At 33.0% G+C, this 10,054-nt stretch overlaps 2 pseudogenes; both read left to right on the forward strand.

Moving 5' to 3' along the window:
* Positions 1 to 491: 491 nt before the first annotated feature.
* On the forward strand, positions 492 to 6,264 carry LOC133193885 (uncharacterized; annotated as a pseudogene).
* An 11-nt stretch (positions 6,265 to 6,275) lies between these two features.
* Positions 6,276 to 9,089, forward strand: LOC133193616 (uncharacterized; annotated as a pseudogene).
* Positions 9,090 to 10,054: the final 965 nt, after the last annotated feature.

The following is a 10,054-nucleotide window of genomic DNA, read 5'->3' on the forward strand; positions in this document are numbered from 1 at the left end:
TACACTTCTTGCAATTGGAAAGTGCTGCTAGAATCGTGTGGTAAACATGAATCGATCATAATTCATGATCGTATGTACAAAATGTTAAACACTTTGGTAAGGTTTCATGCGAAACTTTGGAATATTTTTTTCTGTGTCGGGAGAGTAGGATTCTAGCAGCACTTTTCATGACCCAGTGATGTTTTTACATAATTATTTTTACAAAAAAGAAATAAATTATCCCCGGGGTAGTGTTGAACTTTTCACTTTTTCATTAAGGCAATTTTCTGTTTATAGATGTCATGATAACGTCGTAGTGGAGTGTTTCTTTTAGCCTAAGACTCAATGACGTCTATACAATGGATAATAATAGTTAATGTTTTATCTATATATATGGCTTTTCCGATTTATTAATGTTACATTTTACGAAAAAAATCTTAAAAAATGATCTAAGTACTGCCTTAACATATTTCTGAAATATTTCTGAAAATATAAGACTGATATATGATATAATGCAATTTACAGAGGAAGAACATATACCAGGACTTTTACTCCTGGTAAATTTTGAAAAAGGTTTTGATTCCTTGTCTTGGTCTTTTATACAGAAATCCCTCAAATTTTTTAATTTTAGTAATTCCATTAGAAAATGGGTTGATATTTTTTACACAAATATTACAGCTGCTGTTAATCAAGGAGGAAATCTATCACAGTCTTGTAACTTACATAGAGGCTGCCGACAAGGAGACCCTTTGTCTCCATATTTATTCCTCATTTGTGCAGAAATCCTTGCAATCAGCATAAGAAACAATAAAGATATAAATGGGATTCAGTTTATGAATACTGAAAAAAAGTTAACTATGTTGGCAGATGATACTTCTCTCATATTAGATGAAGTGAAAAATCACTCCAATCTAGTCTCGCTACTCTTAAAAAATTTGCGGACATGTCAGGTTTGCATATAAATTATAGTAAAACTCAAGTAGTTTGGATTGGGTCAAAAAAGGTAGCAATGATACTCTATGTACAGATAATATGTTAGAGTGGTGAAAAGCAACTTTTGAATTATTAGGCATTGAATTTGATACAAATATTCAAAATATACTTATGCTTAATTATGCATCTAAAATTGGTAATATAAAAAAAAATCAATACAACACTGGAATAAGAGAAATTTAACTCCTCTTGGTCGTTTGACAGTTTTAAAAACCCTTTTACTGCCGACCTTAAATCATATTTTTGCATCTCTCCCAAATTCCTCTGAAATACAAATAAAAGAATTGGAAAAGATTTTCTATACATTTGTAATGGGTAGTAATAATTCAAGACTGAAAAGGAAAATTTGTATAGTGAATTATAAGGAAGGGGGCTTCAAGATGATCAGTGTAAGAGAGTTCATTATGTCTTTAAAACAAGTATGGATGAAGAAATTGTTACTACTGGACAATGGGTTGAATTATTTTTTAGATGTTGACATTAAAAAAGTTGTATACTGTGGGCAAGAGTATGTTGTCAAAAAAAAAGAATGATTTAAAAAATATATTTTGGAGGGATTTGTTGCAAGCATGGTTAAGCTTTTGTGACAAATCCTTACAAAATGAAACACTTCTTTCTTTAGAACCATTATTTCTAAGCAAAAATTTAATTATGAATAAAAAACCATTTTTCTATAGAAGATGGTTTTCATGTAATATTTCATGTATTAGTGATATACTTTATGAAGATTGGTCATTTATGAGTTTGAATGACCTGCACGCGAAATACGAGATAAAAACACATTTTCTTGAATATAATGGCATTAAAGCAGCAATATTAGAATGGCTGAGAAAGATAAACGGAGATCCTAATAATTTATTAAAGGTAACTTATCCATATATTCCTGAAAAAGTTAATTCTCTGCTGAATGCCAAAACATCGCATGATTTTTATGAAATATTAATCAGACAAATAATTGAACCTGTGGGTTAAACCTCTTGGAATAGAGTCTTTGTCTTGAGCAATGGTGAATGGGAGAACATTTTTTTTTACTCCCATTCAAAATTACAAAAAACATAAAACGTCAGTGGCTCCAATTTAGAATAAATCATAAAATACTAGCAACGAATTCCTTCCTGCATAAAATTAATAAAATTGACAGTAATATATGTACTCTTTGTAAAACAGAAACTGAAACAATTGAACACTTGTTGTGGGAATGTGAACATGTTCAGGCTCTTTTAGAGAATTTTGCAAAGTACTGTTTTGATAGAATCCACACTGCTATAACATTCTCAAAAAAGGAATTTTATTAGGCTCTGTGAAGAAAACCGACAAGCTTAAAAATATTATTGCTCTACAAATAAAATATTACATTTATCTGTACAAATGTACAAACAGAAACATTTCCTTAGGTGGGTTGATATCCTCTATTAAGACAACGTATGAATTACAAAAATATATATCTTATAAAAATAATGAAAGAGAATCTTTTAATGAAAGCTGGAGATTTGAAAGACTTATTTTCATAATCCTCTTTCTCTCTCCCCCTCTCTCTATCCCCCCTCTCTCTCAATGTTCTTTTTTTGTAAAAAGAAACCTTTGAAAATGCAATAAATTATAAAAAAAATGTTACATTTTACGAAAAAAGTCTTTAAAAAATGATCTAAGTACTACCTTAACATACCTGCGTATAATACCAATAGAATAAAGTGTAATTTCATATCGGCTTGTGAAAATTACAAACACGTAAGATACCTTAACGAAACCCAAATCTTGTCACAAATAATTTGGTTTGCCTGACTGATATATGATTCCTACTAATTGACATAATTAGGTCTTATCGAATAAGTAAGACTTTGTTACCCATTAATTTTGACCCCCATTAACAATGATGATTCCACACAACATGCATGAAATATTATTTAACATGCTAAAAACTCTTTTCAAATAAGAGGGAAGGGATAGGCATATATGAATCAAAATATATTGTTAAATATAAGTATCTCTAACACTTATGCATGTATCTCGAATACCATGGAAATGTCAAAACAATTTGGAAATCCCAACAACTCATTCTTTATGTATTATATCTCAAAACCTCGGATATCTCGAACCCGTGTAGTTCAAGATAACGAGGATCGGATGTATACAAAGAAAGGAAACCTTTGATAAAAAATTATCCGATTAAATCCACTTTGAACAAAGAATATAGGATGTAATTTTTGAGCTCTTAAACCAAAAACACATATACGAATTACTTTTGTGTGGCAATTCGTCTTATCATGTTACTTCAACAGTGAAAAGTTCATTAATATGTTTGTCTTTTGAAGAAATTTCAAACAAGGACAGCAATCAACCAAACTTGTGAATGTACTAGGACTCGGCACCTCTGACCACTGAGGAGTTATTTAATAAAGGTTATATAAATGAAGCATTAAGTGTTCCGGCTGTTTTTAAAGAGAAATACAATTCTTTGCTCTTAAGGCCCGCCATCATCAAAGGTCCACCTTGTTTATACATCTTACGCCATTGTAGGCTTGACTGAATTATAATTTAGCCTATGTTTTTGCGTTTACTGTTGCCGATTTTTGGAACTGTAGCTGTCTGATATTGCATCAGGGCATCTTGGACATTATCTTTGATTTTGTTCATATTAGGGAGCAAGTAAAGATGACCGCGTTTTAAAAAGGGTTTGTTATCTCAGAAAAAACGACATGTTTCCTAATCTATTGTTCCCTTAGAGTGATTAATATCGTACTATTTGATTCACATTATTTAAGTTGCATTTTTCAGCTTGCATGTAATACTTGAATTGCAGTTGCCGAAACGTATTTGAGATATACTGGTCGTTGTCCATAATAACTATTTTATTTTGATTTTGTCTGCTTTTTTTGATAACAACATAAGCATTGTTTCTCAGAGAATTAAGGTAGGTCCCTCCTGAAATAGCGTCATCACAATTTACCGGATTTGATAAACTATACGAAATGTTAAAACCAAAAGCGTCTTTATAAGTTCTACCGGGTTAATACCGTAATCGATTTTGGTATTATATTGCGCTCAGCATATCTGGTTGACGTTTTTAAAAAGTTCATAACTTCGTTCGTGTTTACCGTGATACCAAAGTTAAAAAGCAGGTTTGAGAAATACTCTCTTGTGAAAAAAAATTAAAGGATTAGATAATCGAAGAAGCAATAGTGTAAATAAAACAGATTTAACATGCCGTGAAAAATTTGTGTGCCCGTGCGTGACTCCGATCATAGTTATAACGGTGACGGTGAGGAAATTCATGTCGTAAGAGAAGAAGAGACATATTCAGTTCAGGATGAGGAGAAACGAAATCAGTGGAGAGCTGGCAGACGCATTGTTGAGCTTAGGGTTCTTGCAGTCGGTTGTGTGGACAGCCACTACAATTGTCAAATTGTGTAGGGGAACAAAAATTCGGGTTTGCACATATATTGCTTATCAAATGCAAAAAAGACTGTGGACTGGTGAACGAAGTGGCAACTGGAAGCAAACATCAGACTTCAAATGGAAGAAGTTTATGGGATGTTAATACTAAACTAGCAACAGGTAATATGCATTTCATTACATTTAGATGACTTTCACATTTAAAAAGTTAATTCCCTTTGCGGGGTCAATCTGGGGTCAACCGGCATGACACTGTTTTACCTCCATACCATTACCAACTTTATTGGGCAATATCTTACAAATGAAATCTGTATGAATATGTTATTTTTTTTTATGTTGCCCCATACTATGGCAATACAGGAACAGATCAAAATTGTCCGATAGCGCTTAAAGGTTGAAACTATTTACATGTAAGTTACAAAGGTTAAAGTAAGAAAAATAAGCGTTACGCCGACAACGGGAGATAACTCTTACGAATTTGATTGATTGATTGTATGTTGTTTTACGTCCCATTCGAGAATTTTTCACTCATATATAGACGTCACCATATACCGGTGAAGGGCTTCAAATTTTGACCTTTACTCGGCACTCAGGGTCATAGCAGTGAGGGATCTTTATCTAGCCAACGCCTGCGGTGACACGGGGTCTCGGTTTTTAAGGTCTCATCCGAAGGACCCGCAACTTTCACTTCAAATTGCCGAGCGCATGGTGAAGGAACAGTTGCTACCCATTTTTATCGACTTGGGTCAGTCGCGGCCTAGATTCGAACTTAAGGAGCGATCGCTCTACTGACTGAGCTACCGTGAACGGTTTCTTACGAATGTGAAATTCGTCTATTTATTCACATATTGGATCATGTGGGGGTATTTGTTAAGGAACAGTAATAGTCAGTATGTTAACATGATAAATGTAACTTACTTTTTATGAAGAGTACCTCCATTCTCAAACACACACATGCACACAATAGAAAATAAACATACATACACACTTACAGGAAATAAGCAAGGACAACCGTGTCAGGTATATACTTTCCTATGTTGACTTGTTAATATTTTTTAAAACTAATTTCAGGAATGATAAACGGAGGATTTGGTGAAAAACATGTGAATTCACTCCTAGCTGCTATAAACATTCCCAGTGTTTCACAGAAGACTCCGAAGAATAGAGAAAGGGAGGTTGCACAACAGCTTGGACAAATGGCAGAGGAAACTTGTAAAAAAAAGTCTGCAGGAGGAGATGAGATTGAAATTGTAATGCCATTTCCTAGCAAAACATGACATAGTCATATTTTTATTTGCAACTTATATCATTGATTAAAAATATTATTTAGGAGTGAAGGGAGTCTGGCAGTTAGATTTGATGGTGCTTGGCAGAAGCGGGGTACCGGGGGAGCTTATAATGGTTTAACAGGTAAGTGTACCAAGTATCAAAACCCATAAATTGTAGTGACTAATTGTCACATGGACATTAGTCGTCCTCTGCTTATGAGAAATCAATTTTTGTATGCATGAAGATTTTTGAATAATTAACGTTACACAATACTCTACTCATGTGTCTAACTTATATATTGAAATATTGATATCATTTCTTTTGCAGGGCATGCCGCTCTGTTTGGGGAAAATAAAAGAAAATGGTAAGTTTTTCTGTAAAAGGAAAAGAAAAATGTAGGAAAAAATCCTCCCAGACAACACAAGTGGTCTAAGAACTGGACTGGATCAGCAAAGGCCATGGAGACTGCCATGGCCTGTGAGATGTTGGAGAAAATAGAGACTGTAGGTGGAAAAGTAATTACAACAACAAAAACATTCTAACAATTTTTAAAGACTAAATGTACAATTCATTCAGTCAAAACATAGACATTTTATTTGTTGTGCAACATATTAAATTTTTTTTAGGTAGATACTGTTATTATGGACAATGACTCCACTACCATGGCGAGAATTAAAGCTAATGTTAATCTTAATGTGAGCAAAAGATCGGACAGCAATCACACGAAGAAGGGATTTACCGATGCTTTAGTGGAACTGAGCAGCAAGTATGAAGTTTTAAGGTACATCAAAGTTCGGACACATATGGAGCGATGCTTTATGTATTGTATACAACAAAACAAAAGCAATCCTATCCAGCTAAAGACTGATCTGAAGAATATTGTTCCACATTTATATGGTTAGAAAATTTCATCACTAGTGATTTTTTTGATATAATTTTTATGATTCTATTTTCTTTCTGAATTGCAATCAATTTATTTGAATTTTAGGAGAGCATGTCTTGTGGTACCTGGTGCAAGAGCAAATAAACAGATTATAAACCCAAGAACCTGCCGTATGGTAAACCACTGACATGCAATTTACTACGCACTGCACCTAAAACTGAAACTGATTTATTTGATTAAACGCATTTTTTTTTTTTACACAAACGTATTCAATGGCGTTGTACAGTTAAGCTGTAAAAATATTTACATATAATATATACAAATATACATGGAGAGTAATAATTAAAATAAAGCATCAAAGTCCCTAAAGAAGTAATATTTATGTTGTTTTTGAAATCATCGATAGGTTTTGTTTGTTTAATAAACAAAGGCAGTTCATTCCACAATTTTAGTCCGATGGTACTAAAACTCCTGTCACTGAAAGTTTTTCTTTTATTAAATGGGACTATGTAACAGCTTTCGGAATTTCGGGAAGAGCGCAATTTTTGATTTGAAGTTTGTTTTGACAAAAGTTCAATTAAATCTTCTGGTGCTTGGCCCACTGAACAATTATACATGAATGTCAGAATCTTGAATGATATTCTAGTTTTGATCGATAGCCAGTGGAAATCAAATAGAGATTCTTTTGAACTTTCAAATTTCCTCCGATTTAAAACTAATTTGGCACACATGTTTTGAATTAGTTGCATTTGATTAATTTCGTATTGTGCTGTACTGAATTAAATAACATTGCAATAGTCTATGAATGTGAAATAACTAATGATAGAACCAAAATTTCAGTAGCTTCCTTCGTTAAATATTTGCGAATGTTTTTGATCCTTAGATAATTTAATATTGCCGTGCGACATTTCCTATTTACATGTTCTTTGAAATTAAGATTTTCATCTAAAAATTCACCCAAGTATCGTATACATTTTACGGACTTGATTTCATTTTTATTAATGTTGATCACTTTTGTAGCACATTTTTCTAGTTGTTTTTTACTCCCAAATAGAATAAATTCTGTTTTTGATGCATTCATTTTAAGTTTATTAGCGTTCATCCAGTTGTTAATAATCTTTGTGCAATGCTCAAGCTCGCGAATAGCCTCAATTTCTGTGTTTCGACGATGGATTAAAGTGTATTTGCGGTATGGTCATCTGCAAAGCCGAAAACTGATATGGAAGGAGGGATGACATCAAATATAGTTCATGCGTACGCCAGATACAACCAGGGTCCTAAGCAGCTACCTTGTGGAACGCTGCATTGCAGGTGACGCACAGATGATGAAATGAAATTTACACATACTTGGCAGCCACGAGGTCGCAAGTATGAATCTACCCATTTTAATGCCAAGCCACAGATTCCATGTTGTTTTTGAACTACTTTTATTAATATATCGTGATCTACAGTATCGAACGCGGTGCTGAGATCGATTGCTATTAGAGCCGTTACGTCTTGTTTCTCCATAGAGTCAAGCAGGGTTCTGTTTGAGAAATACACAGATAAAGCAGACAAGTTATCAAACATAGGATCAACGCAGTTGAATGAAATCTTTAATCTTATGGTTTCCAGTAAAGCACCAAAGCGACTGTAAGTTCAATAAAAAAAGTCTTTTCTTTTATGATTGATTTTGAAAACCAGCTTGAAAAGTTGCTTCTAAACAAAGTTTAAGCAGTATCATAATCAATGCAAATTTTTGGAGGCTCAGAAAGTTTAAATTCTCGTGTTTCTGCAACTGTGTGCAAAAAGAATGATGGCTATAGTTATGTAACAGAGGTAGAAAAAATGTTTGCAGTTAAAACAACTTCTTTGTGAACTTTTCATTTTATATTATTTATTAGTTTATATTTTCTCTCTTGATTTCATTATTTCTTTTATGTTTTATATTGCAGTTTTTCTTATGTAATACTAACACCATTTTTAATTTTTAGTTATATTTGTGTTGCTTTTTTATAGTTTGAAAACATTGATAATAACTTAACAAATATTGCATTTTATCCAACATTTATCAAAATTATAAATGTTTATATTTTTATACAAGTATTTATAAATCTTTTCTTAGACAGCTGAATAAAATATATTTATATATAAACAATATATATGAAATGTATTTATAAATAATTTATTTGCAGCTGAATAAGAAGTTAGCTGTATCACCTGGATACTTTACACAGAAAACACAGTCAGACTGGCCAATAAAATGAAACGGAAGCGCTTACAGTAAAGCCAACAATCTGTTAAAAGAAGACGACTAGAGCTGAAGCAGAGAGACTTTCAAAGGATGCTTCACAGTGAGTTTTAGAAGGTTTGTTATGCTTTGCTCATTGTAAACAGTAAATGTTAAAGTGGGTTGAAATGGTTTTTAATGTCAATTTTGAGTGCTGATCCACAATCTCCTTCATAGGTGTTACATATAGGTCCAAAGTAGGTTAGGATGATGCTGACGCAGATTTGGAGGACATCGATGTCATTCCCTTGAAACCATCACCAGAGATTAGTTCGTTGATGTACTTTGACTTAGAAACAACAGGATTCCGTAAGTATTTTTATCATCTTTTGCTTGGTATATTTGAAGGGGAGTATTGCATGTATTCGACGTATTTTATTGCTAGTCACATTTGATACACTCTTTTCTTACATTTATTTATTCAAATGGCATTTCATTATTCAATCATCAGTCCATTCTTCTGATAATGGAATAGTCTACTATTCATTGACATCCCTAATCGAAACACCTGGAGTAAATGCCTTACATTTTCATTTCAGAAGTCAACGAACATCAGATATTGTTCAAATTGCCGCTATTTGTGGTGACAAATTTATCAACATTCATTTGAATCCAAGCAAAAGAATTTCAGAAGGTGCTTCCCAAGTAACAGGATCGACATTTGAAGGTGGAATTCTGAAGCGTCATGGACATTCTGTCAAATCGGTCAATGTTGAAGAGGCTCTGAGGTGTTTTACCCAGTTTGTTGCATCATCTGCTAAGCCATTTTTGATTGGACACAACATTCAACATTTTGATTTACCAGTTTTGATGCATAAATTACAAAGATATGACATGTTGAAAAATTTCCAGAATGAGGTTTCAGGGTTTATTGACACCTATAAATTATCAAAGAAAGTGTTTGATAAGGCAAATGTGTCTAATTTTAAGCAAGAGACACTAGTGATAAGTATTAAGTATTCTTGGAGTAGATTATGATGCACATAATGCTATGTCTAATGTTTCCAGTTTGAAACAGCTTTGTGAGAAAAAGTTGGCAATGAAGTGTGATTCTTCTGATGTTTTAGCTTGGCATACTTTGATGTAAAATCATCACTTGAACCTCTAGTTTGTAAGAAAGTGATTTCATCTTTCATATGCAAGAGATTTGTTTCATGTTCACTCAGTATGAGTAAGTTTAAGCTTATACATGCAAGAGACCCCCACAATGGTATTTGAAATGATTTAGTGAGTCAGTGTCAGGATCCAAGAAAGTACGTATTTCTAAA

This window comes from Saccostrea echinata, unplaced genomic scaffold, assembly GCF_033153115.1.
Source record: "Saccostrea echinata isolate AGI-Se365-2 ecotype Australia unplaced genomic scaffold, CSIRO_AGI_Sech_v1 ptg000028l, whole genome shotgun sequence".
Taxonomy (NCBI): Eukaryota; Metazoa; Mollusca; class Bivalvia; order Ostreida; family Ostreidae; genus Saccostrea; species Saccostrea echinata.